At 38.4% G+C, this 10,287-nt stretch overlaps 1 long non-coding RNA gene across 2 annotated transcripts in view; it reads right to left on the bottom strand.

The window, feature by feature from the left end:
- The window catches only part of LOC110032530, a 37,416-nt gene that overhangs the window by 2,650 nt on the left and 24,479 nt on the right, over positions 1-10,287 (bottom strand). The window contains exon 4 of one of the 2 annotated variants that reach the window (XR_002294859.1): positions 2,737-2,861. The exons of the other annotated variant lie outside the window; for it this stretch is intronic. This is a non-coding gene — a long non-coding RNA (uncharacterized LOC110032530). The remainder of the gene's footprint in view (positions 1-2,736; positions 2,862-10,287) is intronic. 2 annotated transcript variants of the gene reach the window in all.

Here is a 10,287-nt window from a genome sequence, read left to right as displayed (position 1 = left end):
CTGCTCGGCTCTGCCTTTGTCGTCTGCGACAGAGCCTTTCGCCACTCGTGCAGATTCTCACTGTGTTGCAGGTTGGCACTGGCTGCAGTAATGGCCTTAGGGCTTTCCTACGCCGCCACCGTCGCCGGTGATAACCCCGCCAAACCCTCTTATGCTACAGTGGTCACAAACGCAGCTCCCCTTTTCACCTCGCAGATAGTGCGGTATTCCCGTAGATTTAACATGATTCTGTTGCAGGAAATGACGATTGCAACCTCATCAAAAAAATTGAGAAAAATGCGAGCAAACCAGCATTTTCTTTTCTAACGCTGAAATTTCAACTCGTGCAGGAAAATACAAAGTTACACTAGTTGGAAAGTTCCAATTAGGTTGACCTAAGATGGGGATCATCAGGAAGGTTTTTGAAGATTTCAAACTGGTTGGGGATTGACAGGTAGGTCATTTCGACGGAAGGCATGGTATGATACAACTGAGCACAGAAGATGATTACACGAGGATTTTCTCAAAGAAATTCATCACAATTGAGGGCAAACATATGAAATTGCTCAAGTGGACGCCCAATTTTGATCTCAGTCAAGAAACCTCAAATGCACCTATGTGATTCTCATTACCTGAACTCAAGCTTCATTTCTTTGACCTATCTTATATGCAATTGGGTCTATCCTTGAAAAATCTTTGCAGGTAGACTTACCTACAGTTCATATCTCAAGACCCTCTATTGCAAGGATTTTGATTGAACGAGATATTACACTACCAGATGTAGAAGAAGTCTAGTTTGGATCTGCTCACAATGGTTATTGGCAAAAAATCATTATGGAACAAAAACCATACTACTGCAAGCACTGCAAGATGTTTGGACCCTGGCAGGAGAAATGTTTCAGATTGCACCCATAGTTGAGAACCAATAGTCAAAAGCAGGAACACACTATTAGTGCACCTCATGTGCCTGAACACACTCCCAGCAAACTTGATGACAGCCAACCTGAGGAGAGAATCACCACAAGATAGGAGTTGGTGTCTGCTCCTGAGATTCCTTCTCCTGACCATACTACAACGGATAATGCTCGGACTGAAAATCAAGATAGTCCCGCAGCTCCTATTCAAGAAACATCAGGTGCAAAGGTAACATTTCACACTTCACATACACTGGAACCTATCGTGGTGGCAACAACTGTGTTTCCTCCTACTGCGGTGCTAACATCAAATCAGATCAAGGATCACATGAGCCCGTCTTCAGATGAAGAATGACAGGTTTACACTTCTCGGTAGAAGAAGAAGGTTGGGGGCACACACTTGAAAACTTAATGGATGATACTTTGGTTACTCCTGGCAATGACACAACTCTTCAAACACTCGGAAACTTAATGGATGATACTTTAGTTACTCATGACAATGGCACAACTCTTCAAAGTTTGTTATCTGGCTCCGCTCCTAAAACTAGAGGCAGAGACAAGAGTCTATCTGTATCCTTTTGTTAGGGTATTAGTGTACTTGTATCGTATGGTAAGGTGTTTTTTTTGGACTCTCTCATACAACATTTATGTATCATTTTCTATTTCAATAAAATCAGCCCTTGGGCTTTTCATAAAAAAAATATCCTTTCATCTAATTTCTTATAAACTATTTCTTTTATTTTTCAATTTCTGAGACATATACAGCAGGATACAAAGCTGATTCTACCCTCCTGCAAAAGACATTATCTCCCATCTCTTTCATGGAATAGAATTCATAATTAATTAAGCCTTTTTGTTATCACCTAGCAGTGCTCCACTTTAATGATTTTCAGAGCTATGTTATGGCTTATTAGAACTTTAGACCGCCTATTCTATGTAACTTTATAACCTTTAGCTAGTTTCGTCGGTGCAATCTAAACTCAAAATAATTGCAGCATTTATTTCATATCAATTATTCTACTGTCTTTGATAATCTTTTGAAAAGGCTCATTTTCTTGACTGTATCCAATCTTCAATTTTCTTTGATAGCCACCCTGTTGTTACAACTCCTTTCTAAAAAAATCACAACATTATGATAAAAAAAATAAAGAAATTACAAAGTACTGGTGTAATCACTATGCGAGTTCACTAAAAATATATCATTTTACTTATTTCATACCTGAACATTCATATTTATGGAATAAGCACCCCCATTAACTATGTAAAGTTATCTCACCGGAGCGTGCCGGAAGGAAAAACGGACAGGCAGCAATGGGACCGCCGCTCAGACAACATAGAGGCGAGTTGAACACCACCATGGCTCTGATAATGGCAGCCATAGGTCGAGGTAGCCTGGGTCGAGACCAAAAAATATTTTACAGATTTTGTCGAAAGCTAATCGTCAGAAAACGTCTTAAAGCTTGATGGCTTCCGCCGGAGCTCCTATTTAAAATCTATTCTAAATTTGATTCAGACCCAAATTCAGTCATAATCCACCACACCAAAAAAATGAAAATAAATAAATTTGTTTGGGAAGAATAACAATATTGTATTTTTCTTTTTGCTACAGCGCAGAAGAAGAGATGCTAAAAGACAGAATTGAACATAAGAATAACATTTTTAAACTCGATAAAAAACTAAATAAACTTGATAAGAAATTAAAAGGAAACTGGTAAGAAATTAGAGTACAACTATATTTTATATTCTATCTTTTAATTTCTCACAAGAAGTCATTCAAATTTTTCTTTACACATGTACATTTAAACAAATAATATCGCATTTTAACGTTAGGAAGGCCACTTACAATTATTCTTGAGGCCAAATTGCTTATCTTTACAGCAAATTGCCCAGGGATCTGCCTATTAGCAAATTAAAGGTTGCAAGCAGCCATACAGAAATTAGCAGCAAGATTCAGTTGTTTTATTTCCACTGCAAAAATGATATAGAAAATTTTAGGAGAAAAGTATCAAAATAGTCCCTGAATCTTCACAGGGGTCATCTTAACCTCAGAATCCATTGAAGTACTAATTTGGTGTCCAAACTCTTTTGATATGAAGACTATTTCAACCTCAATTTAAAAAGATTGAAGACTACATTGACATTTTTTAATAAAATGACCTCATGACACTTCACCAAAATCGTAGCGTGAATTAGAACTTGCTTAAAAAACAAATCAAGTAGCATTCAAGCGACCAACCCAAATTAACCAACCTTAGCATATTTAGAAAGAGAACAAAAATATTACTTTTGCAACCCAACAGAATCCAAGGTTGATTCTGCCACATCTACGGCAGAGGGCAAACTATGTCGTTCAAAGTTCGTTATTTCCAGAATATAATTTAAATGGTGCTTATACATGAAAAAAAGAAATTCCCACTCAATTTCATGATTCCTGATCTTTATATAAGGCGACACCCACGTTTAATTGCTTACAGTTAATCATAGATCAAAATAGTAATGTGTTGATGAATTTGCATGGAATCTTTATATGTATAACCACCAGAATGCCATATATACTTCTGACACAATACATTATTGATCTGCAAGCAAAATTATCATAATATATTTTACAATACTATCAATTATCTTTTTATTTATGTCACCATCTTTCCTCTACATGATAGCTTCTGTGGTCATGGTTAAATTTCCTTGTGATCTGCACCAGTGTAAAGCATTTTTCTTCCATCATATGCTGATTGTCCCATTATTATTGTTTTTCATAACATTTTATTTCAATTTTAACCGTGCTCTGAAAAAAGAAATCCTCAAAAGACCAATAAATAAATAGTTTACTTTCTTTATAGCAATGATAAAGAATCAAAATAGTTTCCTGACTAATTTTGAAAGGCAATTTAGTCCCATGTTATACAGAAAAGATCCGATCTAGTCTCCAAACTTTTAAAAAGTGCTAAAATAGTCTTGACATCCAAAGTAACAGAAATTGAAGTTAAAAGGTGTTAAAAATAATACTTTTTTCAACAAACATATTTTCTTTTTGAATTTCATCTTATATCTAACTTCCTATTTATCTTATAGTTTCACGTACAACAGCTAACATCAAAATATCTTCCTTTCGTTGAATTATTTTGCTACAAGTCTCCCCTTGTAATTTTATATTTCTTTTGTGCTTCTCCTGAATCATAGAAATTTGATTGTTCTATAATAATTTCTATTCCTTCACAATAATACTTGATTTAATTAACGATCCTCTTCCATCCTTTGGTAATTTAAGTTAATGTCCAAGTATTATTTTTATATCCCGCTTGACAGAAATTTAATTTACATTGCTACTTTAATCACTATGAATAACAACTACCAATTATCAAAAAATAATGCATGATGAAGAAGAATATCCATGATTAAGGTTCAATCTCTTTCAGATTACCTCGATTGCATCACTGAATGAATGCTAGATTTCGATCATGTCTCAATATTCTCAGAAGTTGCTGTCTACTTTACAACACATCACCTTCAAAAATCTCCTCAAACGCAATTTGCTTATACATATGATTACGTGCTTCGATAACTAAACATTATAGATGAGATGTTTATTGAGTATAATATTCTTACACTAATACTATATAGCTAAAATTACTAATTTTATGACCAATAAAATAAAATTTTATGAATTGAGGGTCTAGCTTATTGATCAGATGGAATTTACATGTGTATAAGAAAAACAATAAAAACTTTTAACAAAATAGGTATACCACCTTGATATTCCAAGCTTTTTCAAGTTGTCAATTACATAAAGGAATTGATGGTCCTCTAATAGTCAAATATGCTACGATGCTCATGGCATTTGACAAAAATATCATGTGCAATTTTTTGTATAATTGAATGATTCCAGCTTGTTCATTATAAGTCATACCTACGAGCCCATCAAACTCATTGTTTTGTGTTTCTCCTAAAATTTACCACTTCATCTATATGACAGTTAAAGACAATAAAGTTACTTTCCATGTTGACACCAGATTTGTTCATGAATCACACTCAAAGAATAGAGCATAAGGGTGAAGAGAGAGAGAGAGAGAGAGAGTGAGAGAGAGATCCTGAAATGGGTAGTAGTTATTTAGTTTCAACCGCCATTATTACATTTAATGCCCCTTTATTTATAGAGGGTCTGGATTATTGTGAAATGACACTTATACCCTTTATCTTTTTGACTCCAACCCTATATAATTACGATTTATACAACTCATTTTTTGGCCATATCCTGATTAAGGCAATATTTGAGATAAATGCCTAACAACACTCAACTTTTCATCGATCAACTCCTGGCTAGTTAACCTTTGATTGGTCAGCCTCAGGTCAGTCGGCTGGTCTTTGATCGGTCAGCCTCTGGTCAGTCAGTTTGCCTCTAATCGGTAAACCTCAGGTCATTTGTGTGCGATTGTCCTGCTTCGGATGTCCTTGCACTCTTTTCATGAAGCCAATCTATAGAAATGTGTCTTGCTCTGAATCGTCAAATCTATGGAAAATTCGGCAAACACATTTTTGTTGTACATATTTTAGTTTCCCTATTCTCTCATATCTTAAAAGGCTTTGTTGCTATAAGAACAAGAGAATTAAATGAAATAATTAATTGATTATCATTATTAAATGACCCTAGTGATCAGTACTCCCTCGAGTTCTGAACCACAAATTGTTATATATAGTGCAATAAAATGTCTTCTAGGTCTGCCTGCTTTGCGCTCTCCTTCCCTTCGCCAGTTGTCATTCTATTGTATGCAAGCTCGCGATGGACAAGCTTTTAAAGTCTCAAACTAATATCCCGAACAAGATCAAGATTCATGGGGTGTTCGTTAAAGAGTAAGACAAGAAGTGCCACAAAGATAAACGGAGAAAGGTCACGGTCAAAAGAAGAATGGAAACCCCTTCGGATCAAGTGGGCTTCTTCAAAATAGCCCCAAACATATTCAGTCGGTTGCCACAACCCATGGTCTGATTGAGGACCAGAGCAACCAGAAAATTGTTTGGGCCTCCTAGTTTCAACAAGATGCCCACTCGGAGGAGCCTACAGTATCAAAAATTATCGGAGTCATAAAAACTTGGCATCCCCAACTTAATTTGGTGATTTTTTCGGCTTCGTTTAAAATTCTATCGTTTTGGGTTTTTTTTTTATGATCTTAGGAGATTGACTCCAATCATATGTATGCCAGCAAAGGGTGGAGAGCAAGCGTCGGAAGGAGTTAATCACCCCTCCACTTAGGAAAAGGGCGTCAACCGCCCTAAAAATCCTCTGCTGTCTCAGGAGCTCGTGAGGATATCGCTAAAGAGGTTTACGCAAAACCATGAGTAGCTGGCTTGCTACCTGGATAAGATTGAGTGCTTTCACGCACGCAACTAGTATACATTAGGGTGCAGAGACGCACGATTTGTTGGCCTGTGTGGTGAAGTTAGAGTAAGAAGTCGCTGCATCGAAGCAAATGGTGGTTGTCCCCCACCACGAGCCCACAGATCTGCGGGAATAGTCCCATGTCTCTCTGACTCAGTCAGTAGGCTAGGTCAGTTTATGTTTGAGGTCGAGCTCTTGCTTCAAAGGCTGCTTCGGTTGGGTCACCTCTTGGCTAAGGGTACTTCAAACCCTTGTGTGGTTTACTTCTTTAACCTTAGCTGAGCTCATGTAAGGTTATTGTAATAATTTTACCTTTTTATCTAAATAAAAAATTATTTTTGATTTTTGATTTCCATACTATTATATTTATTCATTGGCTTGTCTTTTGAGTCCTTCGCGATCGTTCTTGATTTTGCCCTTGCAAAGGTTGGGGTTTTCCCTGTCCCTATAAAAAAAGCTTCGACGACAATTGATATACTTTTTTTTGCCATTTTCCCCCGTAATTTCTATTTTTTTCAGGTGATACATGGCTTTCATGCACTATTCTCCAATGGAGTTCGCCGTAGTTGATCTCTCTGACTCATCCAAGATGACAAAGGATGAGGTCAATCAATAGACCTGCATCATTAACCCTACTGTCCATCTTTGGGTTATCGGAAAAGAGGAGAGAACGAATACTCTCAATGAAAATGAGTTGGTAATCTTCATGGATTAGGTCCGACTCTGTTGTGCAAGGAGTTGCATTCAATCTTTGATTTCCACGGATTCTTTTGAGCAAAGGGGATGCCAAATTTGATTGTCGCGATAATGGCTTTCATGATATTCATGTGTAGTTCTTGACCACGAGCCAGTTTCATTTCTGAGGGCTTGAGAACATGGTGAAGGATTGAAAGCTCAAGTTCTGTTTTGCTTCTATGAAGGATGGGCTAGCCGATCGAGGCAACGCCGATCCACATTCCTCCTTCGAAGACTAAGCCAAAGATTTCGCTTGAGGTGCAACTGAAGGCTCATAAAGTCGAGGGGAAGATACTCGACGTGCAGCAATAACTCGATGCCTCAATTCCCAACAAGGTTTTGGCTCTTGGCACCCATGGCGAGATGATTAAGGCCGATTGGGAGGCTTTGGATGCCCTCCAGGCCAAGTGGGACACGAGTAGAGCTGCTGACGGTGCATGGGAGAAGTCGGACGAGAATTTGTCTGGTAATAATTTCGTCCATTTGATTTCTAGTACTACTATCGTCATCTCAAAGGTTGGGACTGATGAGTTGATCCTCATTGAGAAGCCGACGTATCGGAGAAGGATAATGTGCGTGCCTATTCCCTTTACAAATTCCTAGGGTGGTGGCAAGCCAACTGGTAGTGCTGAGTCCAACGAATGTGAGCCTAGCGTGAAAAGGGATGGTCAGGAGGCCCCTCAGAAGTGATGTCGCTCTACATCCGCATAATTCCCGAGTAGGGATTCACCCTCTTGGAGATGGGGAGTTTCTTTACGATTCGACCATCCCTTGTGGATGGGGATGAACAGTTGACGGAGCTAGTGGTGAAATCGGTCGACCTAGTGGACTCACACCTAGACTAGAGCGTCAACATTAGGGGAAGGTCCCTACGGAGGAAGGGCTCTTTCGGAAGCATAAGCATAAAGGTGCGGCTTCCCCCAAGGGATTCGGGTTGAATTGTACTGCTCTACAAAAGCATGGAGCTGAAAGTGAGGGTGAGGAAGGGTGGTCGATATGCTCTTATTGATCTCTCAAATGATTGGAACTCTAGTAAGCTAGCAGTTGCTTAATACATCTATACTCTGGGTGTGGTGATCGGTTACGCGAGCATGGTTGAGACTTTGTAGCGGATGAATTCGGGTGAGTTATCGCAGGAGATGAACGACCTCTATGCGCTCAGTTGGCAGGCCACCCACACCTAGGCAATTTTTTATCGTTGTGCAAAAGGGGCATGAAGGAGGGTCAAAAAGAAGGCACTGGAGCTCAAGGGAGAGTTGGAGATGAGCAACACCAGGTGAGTGACAATCACCCAAGACCTAGAAGAAGAAATTCAAGCGTTGAGGGAGCAGATGGCCCCCTGATGAAGAAGGTTGAGGAATTCGCAACAGAGCTTTCGTCCAACGCCACCTAGAGGGCCACCCACCAGGAGAGTTCAAAGTCGGGATCCAATTATGTCTCAACCAAATGGTGACACACAACTTGATTCCCTCTAGTTGGTTGAGCAAGGAGAAGTTCATGGAGCTGATGACTGACTCCCAGTCGAAGGAGGTGACAGGAGCGACCGAAGTGATGGGTGATTGTTGAATGTGTGAGCCCCCCCCTCCCCTCGTCCGTTTGGTTTTGCTTGTCTTTTGTCTTTTCTATGAATCAAAGATATTGTAATGAACATTTTACATATTTTAAATGAAATGAGTTTCAATCGTACCTGATCTTCTCAAGAAATTTTGTTGGATATGCAATGCACCGAATAGATCCAAGTCAAGTCATGTACTCGAAGTAAATAATATAAATGGCAGGTTGTTCAATTGCTCGAAACTACAGTGTCGTTCAGTTTAGGCCAGATAACCATGATTTTCCTAGTAAATGTATTTCAGTTGCCCTTTGAATATGATGCCCATCCCAAGTTTTACACCACCCATATCATCCGTAACCTCGTGGTTAAGTCTTCGCCTTAGACTGGTGTCGGCACTAAAAAGTTGTTTTGTGAGTGTCACCCGTAAGAAACTGTCGGCAGCCGAAATTGAAATCTCATCGCCCGCTTCGGAAGGACGTTTTAATTTACGTATATATATATGTAATTTTAAAAAAATATGAAATCAAACTGACCTCATATTTTTCGCAGTTTAAATGAAAGAGCATTCTACCTCAAATTATGTATCTATCCCGAGGGATAAACACAAGACTTGAGGATGAGGCTCAATCAAATAAACTAGGAAAACATATGACATCCGTTCGGATCTGCAAAACTGTTTTATTTGCCGACAAGTTCCCCTATTTAATACAAATAATTAAATAGGGTTTATTTTAAGCTGGGTTCGGAAAAGCTTCCTATAAGGGCAAGCCCCTATAGTTAATTACATCTCAAATGACCGAAGTCACCTAAGAAAACTCTAAACTCTCGATAAAAATCAGGGAATAATGTCTTCAAAGAAGTCAAAAGGATAGAACTTTACAACGAATCGGACGAAGAGGTGTGAAGGGGGAAAAGTTCAAATCTGGAATATTTCATTGTAGAATTCAAAGGAGGATGAACTAGGGGATGTCACAATCTGGAGAAGAACCTCAGTGACTTCCTAGTCTATCCTATTATTTGGTTTCAATTTTGGAGAGAAATATTTAAGTGTATCATTCTGTCAATTTAATTATTTTCGAACTTACATTTATGTGAAGCGATCACACATAAGACTTGAAAAATATGAGGATTTAGGTGGTGACGAACGATAAACTCGGAATTCTAAGATGATTTAGGGCTTATATTGTACAACAGAGCTATACAAAAGGCCTATAGATGATTTAAGGAATTATGTTACATAAGCAAACAACCTCAAAAATCCTATGGCTTGTTGTTTAATTCTAAGGAAAGACATGTTGTTGATCCTCTTGCTAATGAAGATGGTCGTGCTGCTCACAATGCTAGCTCCAAGCTCCGCTCCATGATAAGTTTAGGTTTTCTAATGTGTCAGGTTATGATGTCAAATCAAATTTTTCTATGGTTATGGTCATTAAATGTTATGGGGCATATTAAAGTTGATTAGAGCGACATTGGTTAGGATCCTACAGTTCCCTCATTCTGATACCACTTTTTTCTATTCGGATTAACTTATTCCAAATGAATTTACTCAAAACGGGAGCAGTATAACATGTTATACGGGAAGAACAGTAGCAAGTAGAAACATGAATAACATAACATGATGTACGGTACGGTAGCAGGTAGAAACAGAAATGGTATAACATGTTGTATAAGAAGAACAGTAGCAGGTAGAAACATGAAAATTAATTGCTGTAAAATGTAAAGCAAAC

This window comes from Phalaenopsis equestris, unplaced genomic scaffold, assembly GCF_001263595.1.
Source record: "Phalaenopsis equestris unplaced genomic scaffold, ASM126359v1 Scaffold000964, whole genome shotgun sequence".
NCBI lineage: Eukaryota > Viridiplantae > Streptophyta > Magnoliopsida > Asparagales > Orchidaceae > Phalaenopsis > Phalaenopsis equestris.
This window is presented reverse-complemented; position numbering and strand designations above follow the sequence as displayed.